We start from the raw sequence: 17,271 nt of genomic DNA, 5'->3' as shown, positions 1-17,271 counted from the left end.
TTGACATCCATCTAGCTGCCCATAGAAAGAATTAGTGTCATGCTTGACCTGTTTCACCAAGACCCAGATATGTATGAGTGTCCGGGTAGCCCCATTCATTTCACCATATGAAATGCCCTTCTGCCTCCATGTGCAAATGTTGTGAGTACTGGGGTAATGGGTGGGTTCCTCCAGGACAATTAACTAGAATAGGAGGTGAAGCAAAGAAGTGAACACTCATTCATACTAGGAAATGATACTGAGAAGTGAATACTGAGAAATGGTTTCATGCTACCTGATGTAAAACACTTGGTAAGTTGCTAAATTTGTTTTTCTTCTTAACTCACTTACCTTACTTACATCCTTGTGCATTCTGGAAGCATGGTTCCTCTTCAGTGTTAGTAGCAACAAAACCTGTGCACATTTTCAGCATTCAGAACTTTCGGTTTGAAGGTTACAAGGCAAGGTATTTGGAGAAGCATTTCCCTGGGGTCTGATCAGTATTAGCCACAAGATTGGTTGTTTAGGGCTGCAAGTTGCACGGTGCTAATGTTTGAGTGATGATTCCTGTAATGAATTTGTGCATGTGAGTATGTGATTTGTGGTTCTTTCTAAATTGTGGACTTAAACTAGACTCCACCTTGTCTGACTTTTTATGGCTAGGTGGCTTTACCCCTTTGTGTTGATGCAACTCATCGGTTACTTTCCTGAAGGTTGTCTTGCCTGTGTGCCTCATTTCAGAATGACTTTTTTATTCTGGAGATTTTTTTTAATCATAAGAGTGAAATTATTCCAGAAGTTCTGTTTGGATCTTAGACACAAAGTATATCATTTTTCTTTTTCAAGGAAGCTGAAATATTCACTAGAGTGCTCACAGCAAATTTTAGAAAGAATAACCAGGTAGTCCAAGTCCCACACCACCCACACCCCTACTAAAATCATGCCTATAAGATACTTTTTCCTATTTCAAAGTTAAAAGACCTTCTGACTTAGCACCTATGTTGTGTCTAGATCTTAATGAACAGAATAAAACAAACAGAAAAAAAAGGAAAAAAATAAAGAAAAAGAAATACCCATCTTGGCCAAAATATAACAAAGATCCTTTTTAAAATTTCAGATTTATCTTTATCATGGTCCTCTCTTAGCTTCTCCACTGTCCTTTGATTGTTGATTTCCAAACAAGGAAAGCACGTTTTTTGCCCCCTTTATCTTCAGCTGCACATATGCAGAGACCTGATAATTCCAGGCTGATGAAAAGACGCTATTCTGAAGCAGCTGTCCCTAGTAGCACAAAAGCAGATAGCGCAGCTCTTGAACTAATCATTTATAAAACTCCTGTCAGGAGCCAAGATGAGCCTACGTGGGGAGGGTTTGCTGTGGCAGTGACCAAGGACTTGAGAGAGTGCCTCCCCTTAGAATTCCATTTCCCTCTTCAAAGTTGTTGACCTTATATTGTGGTTAAAAGTACGAGATAAGTGTAAAAAAACCCGTCTCTCCCCTTAAAGTGAGGACACACATTTAATATGACTTTTCTGGTTCAAAACATGACAGGGAATTTTACCTCCGTGGATGAATTAAATATTTTATATTTCAGGGACTTGAAAATTCAGGGTGGTGGAGCCCTGGGAACATTATATTTCCAGAATTAAGGCAGAATGACAACATGTAGATAGAACAGTGACCTAAGTGTCAGGAGACAGAATCTAAGGCCAGCTTCAAGTCCATTTGTCTACAGAAAGTAAAAGAGGCAGTTCTCAGATCTTTGCAAATCTGTGAAATTAAGGAGCTGAATTTTAGGGAATTTCTGAGACTCCTCCTAGTTCTAATGTTCATTGGAGCCTTTTAGGAAACAGCAGGCTTTGAACTTTCCTGTCTCTGGATGATTTATCTCTCTCTCTCTCTCTCTCTCTCTCTCTCTCTCTCTCTCACACACACACACACACACACAAACACCTTCTTGATTTCTTCTTCTCTTTCTGCTTGTAATGTCTTCATTTATCCCTCTCTTTATCCTCTTCCCATTTCTCTCTGTCTCTCTCTCTCTTACACACACGCTCTTCTAAGGGCTTGTTAATACCAGACTTTAGATTCTAGATCTAACTAGTACAGTTCTATTTCATTCCTGATATTTGTACTCATTTTTATAGCTGCATTAATAATAATTCATAAGGGCCTATTTTTATTCTACATGATTTTTAGATTTTGTTTTTTTTTTTTTTTTTTTTTTTTTTGTACTCAGACTTCCAACTTCCTCATTCTGGGGTTTTTAATTTTGCTCTTTTTGTTGTTCAGTTTGTTGTTTGCTTTTGAAGCAAGGACTGTATGCAGACTAGGCAAGTTCATTACCCCTGAGCTACATCCCCAGCCCTCTGCTGTTCAGTTAACATGAACTTGTAAATTTGTTTTTTTCCAAAGTTTACACAGGTGTTAAGTTTTTGAATCTTTGCATATCTGAAAATGTTGTTTTGATATTACTTCCAATGAATGACACTCAGCCGAGTATAAAGATCTTTTTCTCCTTTTAAGTTTTACTATCTTTGGGCACTCCCACTGAAGTTCAAGGTACACTCCCCAACCTCTTCATTTGTCAGTATCTGTGTTGTGGTTTCTTTGTTTCCATTTGTCTATGAGTACTTATGAAATTCTTTAATCATAAACTCTGAAAAAAAAAAGAATTCTAGTATTTTTCAAAATACCAGGAGCAGGACAGGGATAAGGCAAGATATACACTCAGATTTTAAAAATATAAGAAGGCACTTTGCTTAGAAAATGCAAGTAAGTTGAAGAACAATCATTACTTTTTGCTCCGAATATAACTAGTGTCTTAAAACAGACAGGCCCCCACTATGGAGAGGCATGAAATGTATCTATGTTCTCCAAGGGGCTTCTTAGGCTCTGTAGACTAAAAGGAACACATTGGTTCCTAAGCACACTTGAAACAAAGTTTGGGACAGTGCATACAATGTTATAAACGATAATTTAAATCTTAGGGATACATGAATTTTCCAATGAAGTAATCATAGAAGAGATGATGCTGGTGAAGCAATAAGCTTTGTAAGATATGGTTCTATTTATAAAATTTCTCCCCAATGAATGAGATAATGAGTGGACTCACTTGGGAAACTCCAAGGATCAACATGAACGATTTTTTTCCTTGAACTGATCATCAAGGTAACTCTTACTCCTTCCCTCTCAAGATAGCTTTTTGACCTGAGCTGACCACAGATGTATTCATTCTCTGTCCTTTATTTATTTTTTTTTGCAACCTCCCAATATTAGCAATCAAGAATTCTCAGCTTGTCTCTCCTCCTCTGGAGTTCAAGGAACGTTGTATTGCTTTCCTAAAATCGGGATATTATATCTTAAATCCTGGTGAGAGTCAGAACCATTTTTTTTCTCTCTTTTCGTTACTCGATCCTTCAGAGTTCTGGAAGGAATCTACTATCCATAGCACTGCAAAGGGTCTAGCCTCTAAATCGGATGTTTAGCTTGATGACAGTTTGATTCTTGGACTTGCACATCCAGGCTGGCCAGTGTGGGAGCCGGTCAGAAACCTCAATCTTCCTCTCCTACAGAAGCCAACTCAAACATCACCTAATGGGAGTTTTCTTTCCAGCCTCACAAGTCACGTTTTGAGTGAGGTCTCACATAGCAACAGCAGGAAAAGAAATATGAATGTGAGTGGGGCTTGGCTCCAGAGACAGTGGGCTGACAGCCCTGTGTTTGCAACAGTTTCCTCCCCTCCCAGGCACATGCCATCAGGGACCCCCTGGATCTGCATTCATGCAGTGGCCATGAAAAGAGCATGCTCTTTCTAGCATTTGCTGCTGTTGGAGGCTTACAAAAACAGACACAAGTTCTTGTTGAACTGTGCAGACTAAAAAAGAAAAAAAAAGTATGTGTACATGGGGCCCGATTTATTTATTCCTCAAGGTAAATTGCTTTTGCATTACAACTCGGGAGTTCCTCTGGCAGTACATTCTTCACAGACAGAAGACAGCTTTTGAAAAACATGTTATGTGTATTAGTTGCTTGTGAGATTCAGGGAAGGGTGATTTGCATTCTACAACGAATAGGAAAGCCATGTAATTAGTCCTCAAATGTGTTCTTTCAGAGTGTCAAAGTCGGTCAGTGACAAAGTCGGTGGGAGTCACGGTCATGTTGCCTGGCTTTTGGGGGATATTGAAAGAACATGCACTTTAAGACTAAACAGACCTACATTTTCACTCTCTCTCTCTTATTCATGACCACTTACCTTTGGACAAGCCATTTTATCTCCCCGAGCCTAGGTCCTCATCTGTGAAATTAGGAAAATAATTCCAGTTTTTCACTGTGGCTGGGAGACTCAGGGAATATGACACCAGGTCTTTGGTCCACGGTAAAGGCTTACTAAATATGCATTTGCTTTTGTCTTTATCACAGTCTTCCTAAAGCCTTTGAACTTGAATTCCTGGCTGCCTTGCATCTGTTATTTTTATTGTAGCCCAATCCATGAACTTCATCTTCCAAGAGTGACATCTTATTTGATGTTCCAGGCATGGGGGAAGCATGATACAGACACAGGTCTCCTTTGTCACAAACTTGCCTTATCAGATATACTAAGACCACGAAGCTGATGGACTTCCTGGTTTTTCTCCTGCCCCCAAGCACGTGGGAAGTGCCGAGTTAGACTTCACTTGAACTAACCTCAGCGCTTTTTCTCTTGGCATCAATTATCTGAACTACATTCTTTCAGGCTTCATTGATTTTTGAAATCAATTCTGTCGATGTGGAATTGCCCTGCATAATTATTTATACAAATCTCTTAATTTGATTGGTGGAATTGCACTGGAGAACACAAAACTCTACAAAGCTGTGCAGAACTTTAAATTTGAGAAATTAACAATGGATTAAAGTCCCAAGCCCCACGTGGGATCTTAGAGTTGAACACTTCTAGATACATTGAGGACAATAGCTTTGTTTTGCTTATGAAGAAACTGAAAGTAACTTCTTCAATATTACAAGGTTTAGGTGGGGCACATTGGCACACCTGTAATCCCAGTGGCTGGGGAGGCTGAGGCAGGAGGATCAAGTGTTCAAAGCCAGCCTCAGCAATTTAGCAAGGCCACCTGCCTTCTTTTCCTGCTCCACTCTAACTTGAACCCTGCCTCAGATTTGATGCATCCCTGACGATAATTATACATCATTTCTTCAGTCTTATTTCATACGACTCCCCAGTCCAAACACGTAAATTCCTTCACCTCATTTTTATTGTGTTAAGAATTTTGGTCTTTCAGGATCTTCTCAGCTATGTTCTGGATAACTCAGACTCTCTTGTTCTCCATCTGTTGAATTTATTCCATCTGAACATTGTCTGCTTACTCTTTGTCTGAGCCCCTTTGACTGATGACTACCTCTTATCTGCTGTAGCAGAAATAATGTTGTAGCAGCATTAGGAAGATCCCCATCATCTTCCATGTTCTGACTATGAGAAATTCAACATGCTCTGAGCTGCTCTGAATCTCAGCGTCCTCATCAGAAAAATTGGGGGATCATAATACTTACCTGATCTCTAGGACAGCTATGTAACTCCCCACCTTTTCATGAGCTCACTGAACACTTGATTATTGTCCCTTCTATGAAGTTGTTATTCAAGGTTCTTGTTCAATTTTTTTCTTGTGCTGTTTAGTGTTTCTGTGACTAAATTTCTATGACTAATTTATAGGATCCCTGCACACAATGGATGACTTTTATCAGAAAAATGTATTTTAAATAGTTTTACCCATTCTGAATTTTTCCTATTGGTCAGTTAGTAGTACCATTTGATAAAACAAAAGTCCTTATTTTTAATTTAGTCTAATTTGTCACTTTTATTATAGTCACTCCTTTAATAAAACTTAAAAATCTGCTTTTTTCCAAAATCATCGTGTTATTCTAGATTTTCTTCCAAACATTTCATTGATTTATCATTCATATTTACATAGGCAAACAATATAAAATGATTTTTATGAATAGTAAGAGGCAGAGGTCAATCTTTATTCTTCCTTGGGAAGGACCCATCAACAGAACACTATTTATTAAAAAATGCAATAAGGGAAAAATATTTATTTGTTTATTTATTTAGGAGGGGCTACTTACAGAAAGGTCCAATAGCAATTCTAGAGAGAGGGTAGAGAAAGGAGAAGACAACATGGGGGTAGTGAGAATTTAGTGGAAATGGCCCAAATGGATTTCAAGAAGGGTGAAGCAATGGTGGGTTCTTTTTTAATACTTATTGCACATATTAGATAAATAACAAATATTTGTTGCATTTACTGAAGGCTCCTCTGGATGGTGCTCCTAATCAGAGAAGTGTCATGGTGTGGCCAGCACTAATGTATTGGCTATTTTATCCAAAGGAAGGATAGGACTCTTAGACCGTCAGTGAGGCAGGTCCATCCTATGAGCAGCATGTCAGAGGAAAAGCCTCATTTTAGTACTCCAACCTTAAACTACTGACTTGGTCTAGGGCTTGAATAGAAAAGAACGGTCTATTTAGCCTGTCTATCATAGTTCCTCCTTGGTCCTAACATTTCCCACACCAGAGATGGACAGCTGCACAAACAACTCGAGGCCCACAGAGATTACCCAGGGTGGTGGATCAGATCAAAAATGAAATCTGCAGCATAGCAGGGTGGCACGGCGTTTGCATCTGATGGATGTGTACGGAAGGAAATAGTATCCCCTTAGAAACTAAGCTCCTGTCTCTCACACCGTAACAAGCTAGTCTCTGTCCTTTCAAAGAAAGCGGCCAACTCATGGCCTTCAAACCAGACTGCTTCATTGTCTAAACATCAAATGGGCAGATGTGTGAATGCCCCAGGTCTATCTCTGACTTCCTCTGGACCCTTCTTATCTGTGCTGAATGGGGTTCTCCCCGCAGTGGGGAGATCACAGCACTGGACTTCACTTTCTTAAAAACAATGCTTGGTGTATTCTCTATAGCCACGGTCACGCAGGTATGGCTCTCCATTAAGATCCTGATTTCCTGGACATTTGGCTTGGTTTTTTTCGCGGAGAAGAATAAACGGAATTTAGTGACATTAAATTACTAGCTCGTGGTCACCCAAGAAGCAGTGGGAAGAGATAGGCCCCAGACCGCATTTTCTGATTTCAGGTCAACTTCACAAAATGTCATGAATTATTTTATTTTTCTTTGGTCTAGGAAGAGGAAAGAAAAAAACCACAGCTTCCTCTAGTGCTTGTTCTCATGTTTAATTATCTGGAAGGCCAAATGACCCTTTGTGTAACTAAATCTTATAATGCCATTAAAGCCTTTTTCCTTTCTTGAGTTCTTTTTTGTTATTTAACAAAACTTTACATATATATATATATATATATATATATATATATATATATATATATTTAAAATATTTATATATAATATTATATATTAATATATATTTTATATTATATATTAATATATATTTTATATTATATATTTATATATAACATAAAATTCACTATGCTAAATTTATTTTTAGGTTCAGTAGCATTAAATACGTGCACATTGTTACTCAGTCAATCTCTGAAACTTTTGGTCTTAACAAACTAAAAGCTCTTGTACTCATTAAACAATTCCCCATTCCCAGCCCCTGGTTGCATCATTCTTTCTGACTCCATAGTTTTGACTAGCTACCTCATATAAGTGGAACCAGGCAGTATTTGGTCTTTTGAGACTGGCTTATTTCTCTTAGTGTGATATCCTCAAGGTTCATCCATTTTATAGCATATGATAGAATTTCCTTTCTCTTTATGGATGAATAATATTTCATTTTGAATGGATTTACCACCTTCTGCCTACGATTCATCTGTTGGTGGACCCTTAGCCTGCTTTCCAATTGGGGCTATGGTGAATTCTCATTGAGCCCTTTGGAGACAAAGAACAAATATATATAACTCATCTTGTAATAATCCTTAATTTGCATGTGAAAGCTCTTCTTACATTTCACTTCTTTAAGAAAATCAACTATTCCTTTCTAATTTCTTTTGGTAATTTTGTTCTGTACAATATTCCTCTATCCCTATACCTATTATAGAATTCTCCATCCCCATACCTATTATAGAATCCTTCATAATTTAGAACTGAAGTTGGAATAATCTATACTATATAGTCTTTAAATAAAGTCCTCCTCAGGCCTCATCTTCCCACCTTTTAATTCTCACCTGCTTTACCTTCATGAAAACATCATGTGTCTTCTCTCACACCTTGTTCTCCCATAGCCTGTCTGGTATTTCTTCAAACCTCTTTCTCTACTGAAACAGACTCTTCATTGCCCATCCTGGGCCATGTGCTTACACAGAGTCAAGTCAAAACATGGGCCTTACTCAGATTAAAAAAAAAGGACAATTTCCAAGTTTTCCTAAACACCTGATATGCAGTATTGCAATTTACACGTGCATTTTGTCTTTTTGTGAAAGATGAGTACTTTGGGGGCATACTAAAATCCAAACTGCAATAAGGAAATGATCTAAAAATTGAAAAAGGATATTACAATGTAAAGAATCCTGCAGTGTGGCCATTAAAAAAAAGCAACTTTTCTTTACAATCTAAACTTTGTTTAGGATTTATTTAGACTATCACTTTATCCTTTTTGAAAAAAGTAACCTGTAGGCAGCTTGTAGTTCAGCCCAACTCTCCCCCCACCCCATGCTAACCAGTTGGTTCTCCTTCTCCTGCAGATGAGAGTATATAGTTCATGTGTTTTCCTTTTAAAATTCTATTTTAGCTGCTTCCTCTTCAAACTCCTATTTGGGTTAGCTCTTTTCCCTATTCTATTAAAATAATTTAAAGTATGGCTTTTTTTTTTCAGAGATCTTAGTATTTTGGGGGGGGGCAGGTGGGCAGCATAATCTATATCTTCAATCTCTGAGAGTAGTAGTAAGTGTACTTCTCCCCCTCCACCCCGCAAGGGAAGCCATCCAGGAGATCCGGAGTGAAATCAGCTATCAGGACTTTAGATTTTGGCCAAGACTTGAAATAAAGTAGTCAAAATCAAAGATTATAGGAAAGAAGAAGGAATGCTGACTTATATTTTTTTAATCAACAATTTTCTTTCTTATCACTTCATGTATTCGATGTTTGCTTTTTTTATAGCCTGAAATTTTTCCATGCATTTGGACAAATTTCAGAGAATTTCAGCCATCTCTGCATGGCTAGAATTGCATTTTGTCTTTGTGTGAGAGACAAAATTGGATACTAAAATCCAAACTGCAATAAGAAGATAATCTAAAAATTAAAAAAAAGGATATTACAATACAAAGAAGATTACTCTGACCAACTTCTCAGTTCAGGACCAGAGTCATACAAGGGAATAGGCATGCATAGGTGACAAAGGACAATGTGTGTCCCCTCTCAAACTCCCTGTTCTTTGTTTAATATACCCAAACTTTAAGGTATATTTCATAGGTGGCTAGTTGAGGAACATCACCGTTATGTTAACAAAAGAAATTGCAAATTTATTTTGACCATTAAAAAAAGCAAGAGAAATCAAATATCTAATTATCTCTCTACCCTCTCCCCCAAAAGATAAAATTAACCTCATTAAAATTACCGAAGAAAATGAAAGTAGCAGAAAAACTGTGTCATTAAGAGGAAAGGATTATCAGTGACAGGTCATCATAAAAGTTGCAGGATTTGTGTCAGATAATCATACAGATGGAGTATTTACAAACCAAGTGATATGCTAACCTGTGTTGTCAACATAATCCAGTTGACATGGTGGGGCTATGGAAATGAAGGGATTGATAAATGAAAAAAGCTATAGTTTTTAATTTTTGAAGGATAGTTTTTAATTTTTGAAGCTGAATGTAAGGTACCTGTAATTCAGTTTACAATTTTCTCTACATTTATGTTTGACATTTTCTACAATGGATGCTCAATAAAGGGTGTAAACTGGACATAAGTGTGTAAGTGGGACAAAATTTGAGGCAGTTACAAAGCCAAACTCACAACACAATATATGTCCTTTCGTTGCAAATGCATAGCAGACACTGATTACAAAATTAATAACATGATGAATCAACAGATTTAAAAATAAGCACACCCCTGGATAATGCTTGCCTGAATCAAGAGGGAAATCAAAACTGTGAAATGTAATCACTAAATATTGACTTAGTTACCATAATAATAAGAATGTAAGTCAAAGCTTTGGGGATTTTTGACCAAGACTGTACCTAAAGAGAAAAATATAGCCTGAAAATGCTTTTATTACTCAAAAGATAAATTGGAATCAATGAGGTAAGTATCCATAAAGTAAATTTGAAGAACCATAAAAAATATAACTTTAAAAACTAAAGAGAGACATTAGAAAAATAAAAATGAAAATCAGTGAATTAGAAAAGATAATTGAACCAAGAAGGTAGAAGAAAAGGAAAAAAAAATACAAAAACATGGTTGAGAGTGGGGACATAACTCTAGCTACTTAGTGAATGACTTTTAGAAAAAATGATTTCCCAAATCAACAAAACACAAGGCAGAGCATTGCAAAAGGCTAATACGTATACAAGAAAGTGAGAAAATATTTAAAGATCATATTATCTTTGCTACTTTCATTCCCCAGAATAGGAATATGAAATAGCTTCGTAGATGACTGCCAAGAAATATTTATAGAAAATTATTTTGTTAAATTTTTTAAAGAAAAATATGGAATGGTTTCAACCCATTTTATATGTAGAATAATGTAGAATAATTTATAGTCTAACAATTTATTAAGTTATTAACAGAAGAAAAATGTTAGGAATATTTCATTAATGAATGTGGATGAAAACTTCAAAACAAAATAATGACAAGTCAAATCCAAAATGATATGCAACTAACAACACACATCAACAACAGAGTTTATTCCAGGAATAAATGTAAATGCAATATAAGGATATTTATAAGTGGGATTCTTTTTATCAGTAGGTCAAAGGACAAAACACATTGAGTCATTCTAATAAATTTCCCAAATTCATCTTATCTAATACTGATTGGAGCAACATCTATTTCTTAGAAAACTTGGAATTAGAAAGACAATGCTTTAATGTTAGAAAAAAATACACAGCACATTTTTCAAATAAATAACGCTTTTAATGGAACCATACTTAAATTGGAAGAGCAAGTAGGTTTTCTCTCTCCTGCTCATGTTTTTTTTTTCCCTATATGCCCTGCAGCTCTGTTACTAGTACCAGAGTTAATCTGTACTTTCATTTGTATGACCTGATGCTCTTGCACTTTGGGGCTCTTATTTCATAAAATAGGGGTTACTTGAACAAAAGCACTGCCAAATGTGACAGTCAAGTTGTTAACTAAATTTGTTACCAAGTGACTAATGGATAGGAATGCAAACATCATGGCTACACTGGGCCAAGGAACAATTTATATCCTGGGCAAGTCAGAGTGGGACATGGTGAGATTTCATCATGCTACTCTGAATGGCATATGATTTACAGTTTTTTAATTGCTTAGTTCTGGAACTTCCCACTTAATATTTTTGGACCACAGTCAAGGGCAGGTAACTGAAACCAAAGAAAGAAAAATGGTGGATAAGGGAGGGCAACTCTGTTATGATACAATGTTAAATATCATGGCTTTGTCCATAGTAATACCCTGAGAGAAATTACTGGGTTCTTGTGTCAAGGGCAAGATGGACAGTTATCAGGAATAGAGTAAAATGTGGATAGGAAGAGCATGGATAGTAAATATCATCTCATAGCAGTGTAATTGGGTTTATTACTGCTCCATCCAGACTCTGGTGGGATTTCTATTCAAACATGACTAACTGGTAATATTATTCTTCAGGAATAATTAACAAGACAAAAATCATCATGATCATGTTAAATAGCAGAGTATTCTGATTCACCTAAAGAATTTGACCAAGGTTATTTTTCTCCCAGCATTGTAGATCCATAATAAAAAATGAAAACTTGGGCTGAGGCTGTGGCTCAGAGGTAGAGGGCTGCCTAGCATGCATGAGTCACTGGGTTCCATCCTCAGCACCACATAAAAATAAAATAAAGATATTGTGTCCACCTATAACTAAAAAAAAATAAATATTAAGATAAATAAAATAAAAACCTTAACAGAGTACTTATTCTGTGCCTGGGGCATGTTTCTAAGCTATTGAGGTATATTTACTCAACGAATCATCTCAACAACTGCATGAAAAAGGCGACATTATTCTCCACTCTATGCATTCGGCACCTAGAGGTCAGAGTGATTAGGTGACTTCTCCACAGTTAGTAAATGGGAGGTGCAGTTGGAACCCAGGAAGTCTGGATCAGATTGCAGGTGGAGCTGCATGTCCTTGGAACCACCTCTGTAGGTAAAGGTAAAGCTCTTCCATTACTAACTTAGATACTTCTCTGCTTTCCTCAGGGACCTGATGCCCAGGACCCTGGACGGGCAGATCACCATGGAGAAGACGCCCAGCTACTTTGTCACGCGGGAGGCGCCCGCGCGCATCTCGGCCATGTCCAAGGACACCAAGCTCATCGTGGTGGTGCGCGACCCGGTGACCCTGGCCATCTCGGACTACACGCAGACGCTCTCCAAGCGGCCCGACATCCCCACCTTCGAGAGCTTTACGTTCAAAAACAGGAGCACGGGCCTCATCGACTCGTCATGGAGCGCCATCCAGATTGGCATCTACGCCAAGCACCTGGAGCACTGGCTGCGCCACTTCCCCATCGGCCAGATGCTCTTCGTGAGCGGCGAGCGGCTCATCAGTGACCCGGCCGGCGAGCTGGGCCGCGAGCAGGACTTCCTGGGCCTCAAGCGCATCATCACGGACAAGCACTTCTACTTCAACAAGACCAAGGGCTTCCCCTGCCTGAAGAAGGCCGAGGGCAGCAGCAAACCCCACTGCCTGGGCAAGACCAAGGGCAGGACCCACCCCGAGATCGCCCCGGAGGTGGTGCAGAGGCTGCGCGAGTTCTACCGGCCCTTCAACTTGAAGTTCTACCAGATGACCGGGCACGACTTCGGCTGGGATGGATAACAAAAATAATTTAAAAAGAAAAAAAGAAAAAAAAAAGTATGGAAATATAATATATTTTTTTACCAATTGGTAGAGAAAAGGCAGTTTAATATTTGTGCTGACAATATTTGTTTCAGTATTTTTTTTGCAATGAATGATTGTTTACTCCGCCCCATCTGAATGTACAATCGACATCATGCATTTGGATAAACAGAAAAGGAAACCTTCCTTCTCTCACATAAATACGTTCAATTTTATTTTATGTTCTACATACCCAATCATCAAGTATATGCATTTTAATTTCCATTAAAAAAAATTGAAGAAAATCATGAGGGTAATCTCCCCCACACCACCATCCCTTTTCTCTCTCTCTTTAATACAAGACCCTGATAAAATTAATATCCATCCTTGTGTTTTTCTCCCTTCTTCTTCTGCCACATTTTTTCCCCATAAGTCATTTATCATTTAATAATACTATATGTTTGTGCATCACTTCAAGGTTTTTATAGTGCTTTCAGATACATGTTTTGATCCTTGTAGAACTAAGTGGTTGGTACAAGAACATAGTACATGGAGATCATAATCTCAGATTTTACAGATAAGGGAAACTGAGTCTCAGGGAGGTTAAATGATGTAAGGCCAGATGATGAATCCTGGACAAAATCCCATCTTCCATTTGTTTTCTATTCTATGCCACTTTTTTCTAGGGAGAATGAGAACTAAGCTTTCCAGTTTAGAAGTTAGTTTTAGGATGATCTGAAAAGGGACAGACAGAGATTTCTTATTGCTTTCTAAGTTCCAGGCTAGCCTTATGGCATCCAGTATCATTACATACTTGTACTCCAGAAAACCACTAAGACCTGGACACAACCTCTTTGGAGAGCCAGTCTTAGCTATTGGCTGATCAAAATACCTTGAGACACAAAAATTTAACTGACCAATACTTGACTTGAGTTTGCCAGAAATCACTGGATTCTTGTATTTTTGGCTATCCTTTTTTTTTTTTTTTAAGAGAGACCTACTTCAATTAGAAACTACAAGTACCAATCTCACTTTTCCTTCTCTCTCTTTGAAGAAAGAAAATCTACCTTTCTTTGTAATATCACACTGTTAAACATTGGAGCTAGTACTAAAGAAATGATCAATTAACAGCTCATTTACAATGCTCTTATTTTTCATGGGTGGAGGACTGATACTTGGTCCCTTTATTCTTTCTTTCTCCATTTCCTCTTTCTACCAATTATCACCTACTGCTCATTCACATTTGGAAAATATTCTAAGACATGCAGTTCTGGGTAAAATAGTGACTTTCCTCTTCTCCCGTCTGTTCTTCACCTTCCTGCATTTAAATCACTCAAATAAATCAAGAGTTTATTAAGAGTATTCCTTTGGTCTCTGAGTGGTATTAACAAGATTAGCATTAATGGGAATTAAATTGGTCTAGAGAGGAGGCACATATGCACGAAATATATAAAACATTTATAATTAGCCTGTCAGCAACGTTTTATATTTAAACCCAAGAGGAAAAATGTCTCTTTTTCATGGAAGTTTCCTTTATCTGCCAAGATTTAAAGGACCAGATACTCTAGTATGAAAAACTATTGTTTCTTCTCCAATGTTGTCCATCAAAAACAACAAAATTTAGTTGTTGTTTTTTTTTCTTTTTAAATATGTTGTGCAATTGTGCATTTATCATAAATGCTATATCCGGGGATGTAAATATTTCTTGAGAAACCTAACACAGGATTAAAATGAAGGGAAAAAAATGTTTTAATTTTCCAGATATTTTGTCATTGCTCCAAATCTGTGGGTTTATTTGTTCATATTTCATTTATGGGAGTTAAGTAAACCCCAAAGCCAGGTCACCTTTTCTCAGTTGATGTCCTTCACTTCTGGGACCTCAGTTTTCCAACATTTACAGCCTGTTTGTGTACTACTTGAATGTCGCTAGCAACAAGAAGATATTTATTTTAAACTCTCCTCATCTTTTAACTCATTTTGTCTGTGCTTCTGAATCTTTTGTGTTTGTTTGCTTGACCTTATGCAAAAAATGACTTGCACAAAGAGACAATTGCATCTAACAATTGAATTCAGTAACCTTCCTCTTTTTGTGTGGAAGAAATAATAAAAGAACAAAAATTGAGTGCCTAACATCTCTTCTTACCCATAGATGTTTTTGTTCCTGTTATTTTTAAAAAGAACACTGCAGGAAAACTGTCAAACTTTTAAGATTTCCAGGAGGAGTGTTTGAAGTTATAGGTCTCAGAAAAATGTAAAATGATCCAGACTCACTATCCTTTAAGATTTACCCACAATAGGACTGTTCCATTTTCTGCCTTCAATATGGTTGTTACTCCTGCTGTGAATGGAGTTGGTCTCCATTTTTGGGGGGTCTATTTAGCTGCATCAAATAATTAAGTGTCTGGTCTTCAATGGACCATTTTAGCCATACTTTCTCCAAGTCATCTTCTCCAAAATCATGACTACCAACTTCCTTCAGTTTTCTTAAAGGTGGAATATCTTTGCAGGAGAATATCCAGAAAACATCTACAGCTTCAAGCTGAACAGATTGCTTGTGAGACCACGTATAGACATGGACAGCACAAAGTTTTAAAGCAAGTCAATTTTGTTCTAACAACCGGGTATCAATAAGCTTCTAGAGAATGGGTATTTACTATTCTGGAAAGAATAATCCCACACTATTTTTATTTCCCTCCCACAGGATCTGAAAAGCTAGAATAAACCTCAGTGGTAATTTGGATCAAATATCCATTTCACACTCAAATCATAGATGTGTCTGTAAATTCTTAACTATTGATTTTGCAGTTAAAAAGGGGATACATTTCTCCTGAACACCCTCATCATGTTCTGCCATCTGAGACCTGTTACCAGTGAAGATTTCTTAAAGGCAATGTGAATAAACAAATGTGCCTCTAAAACAGTAACACCTAATATTTATGTAACAGATGCATCATTTCACCTTTAAAAAACAGCCTCTCTCCACTTTCATTAGGGTCACTTTACAGAAGAGGGAAAGTCAGGCTGAAGACTGTGGTTAACAAAAGAAGCTTTGCATCCCACGGCAAGGTCTGGGGACATTTTGGTTGTGTCAAAAGTGGGATATAGGATGTTATTGACATCTCATGGGAAGAGAGGCCAGGAGTGCTCCTAAACCTGCTTTAATGCACACACCAAGCCCCATGACAAAGAATCATCTCAATCAAAATGCTAGTCATGCTGAGGTTTTCCTGGTTTAAAACAAGGAAGTCGCACAGCTAGTGTGTACGCGAACTAGATCTAAAAGCCACTTTCTAATTAATAGTGATTCTTGTATTTGCCATTTTAATGTTTCTTTCAGAAGTCACAATAAGAACAACATTTAATGTTGTGCTCTGCCTTCAGGAGTGCTAAAGGAAACTGAAATGGATTTTTCCAATGGAGATACAGGAGTAGCTCATAATAAATGGATAATTTCTGTGGAGTGGAATCAATCAGCTTGAGGTGAAAAAAAAACCCAACACTCCAACAATGCATTTCTAAAAGCCCTTTCAAGTTCATGTCTTGCAGTTTCCATCTGCCTCCATGACAGTGCTGTGACAATATTTCTTGTCACCTGAAAAAAACCAAAGTGTGGAGAGAGAGAGAATTAAATATCTCCACTTTTGTTAAACAACTAAATTCAGATGGGTGTGCTATGGTTACAGATATCCTCGGGTTGCTAAGTAATAACAGAGGAAAGCAAATTCCTGGTGCACATATCCTAGAAATGCGGAACTTGGTGCATAATTTCTATAGAATCAGGGAGAGAAGAAAGTTATGCTTCCCAAACAGGAAGAGCGTTTCTGAAATTCAGTGCAATGCAAACCTCAATGTAGAAATAAAATTGGAACCTGTAATCATTGAAGAAGAGTGGGACTTTAAAATCCCAGACCTTAAGCTCTGTTGGAAAAGCGTTGGTGTTATTGTAGAATCTGTGGCCCTTGAAATATCTGCAACATGCAAAATAGATTTGCATTCAGCGTCTCCATTAGACGGGAGAAGAACACGAATAGGGAAATTATAAATCTGTTTGTTACATAATGGAACGTAGAAATGGCAGGTCTTCCCTTTAAGGCTTGAAAAAGGATGAATTTGGGGAAATTATGAAGCAGTGCAACGTTATACGCAAAGCAATAAAACAATTTAGTTTAGTTATGCCAGGAGAAAATAAAACTGTAAATAGAAATTGCTCCTTACATATGGATCTATTGTGGGATATTAGGAAACATTAGGCTGTTTCAGGCTATAACCTGGATTTGTTTAGTTCAATTTCCAA

At 37.4% G+C, this 17,271-nt stretch overlaps 1 pseudogene; it reads left to right on the top strand.

Moving 5' to 3' along the window:
- Positions 1-12,977, top strand: part of LOC143386709 (heparan sulfate glucosamine 3-O-sulfotransferase 3A1-like) — a 90,164-nt pseudogene extending 77,187 nt beyond the window's left edge.
- Positions 12,978-17,271: the final 4,294 nt, after the last annotated feature.

This window comes from Callospermophilus lateralis, unplaced genomic scaffold, assembly GCF_048772815.1.
Source record: "Callospermophilus lateralis isolate mCalLat2 unplaced genomic scaffold, mCalLat2.hap1 Scaffold_120, whole genome shotgun sequence".
Taxonomy (NCBI): Eukaryota; Metazoa; Chordata; class Mammalia; order Rodentia; family Sciuridae; genus Callospermophilus; species Callospermophilus lateralis.
The sequence above is the reverse complement of the archived record's forward strand: the minus strand, read 5'-3'. Positions and strand labels throughout refer to the sequence as shown.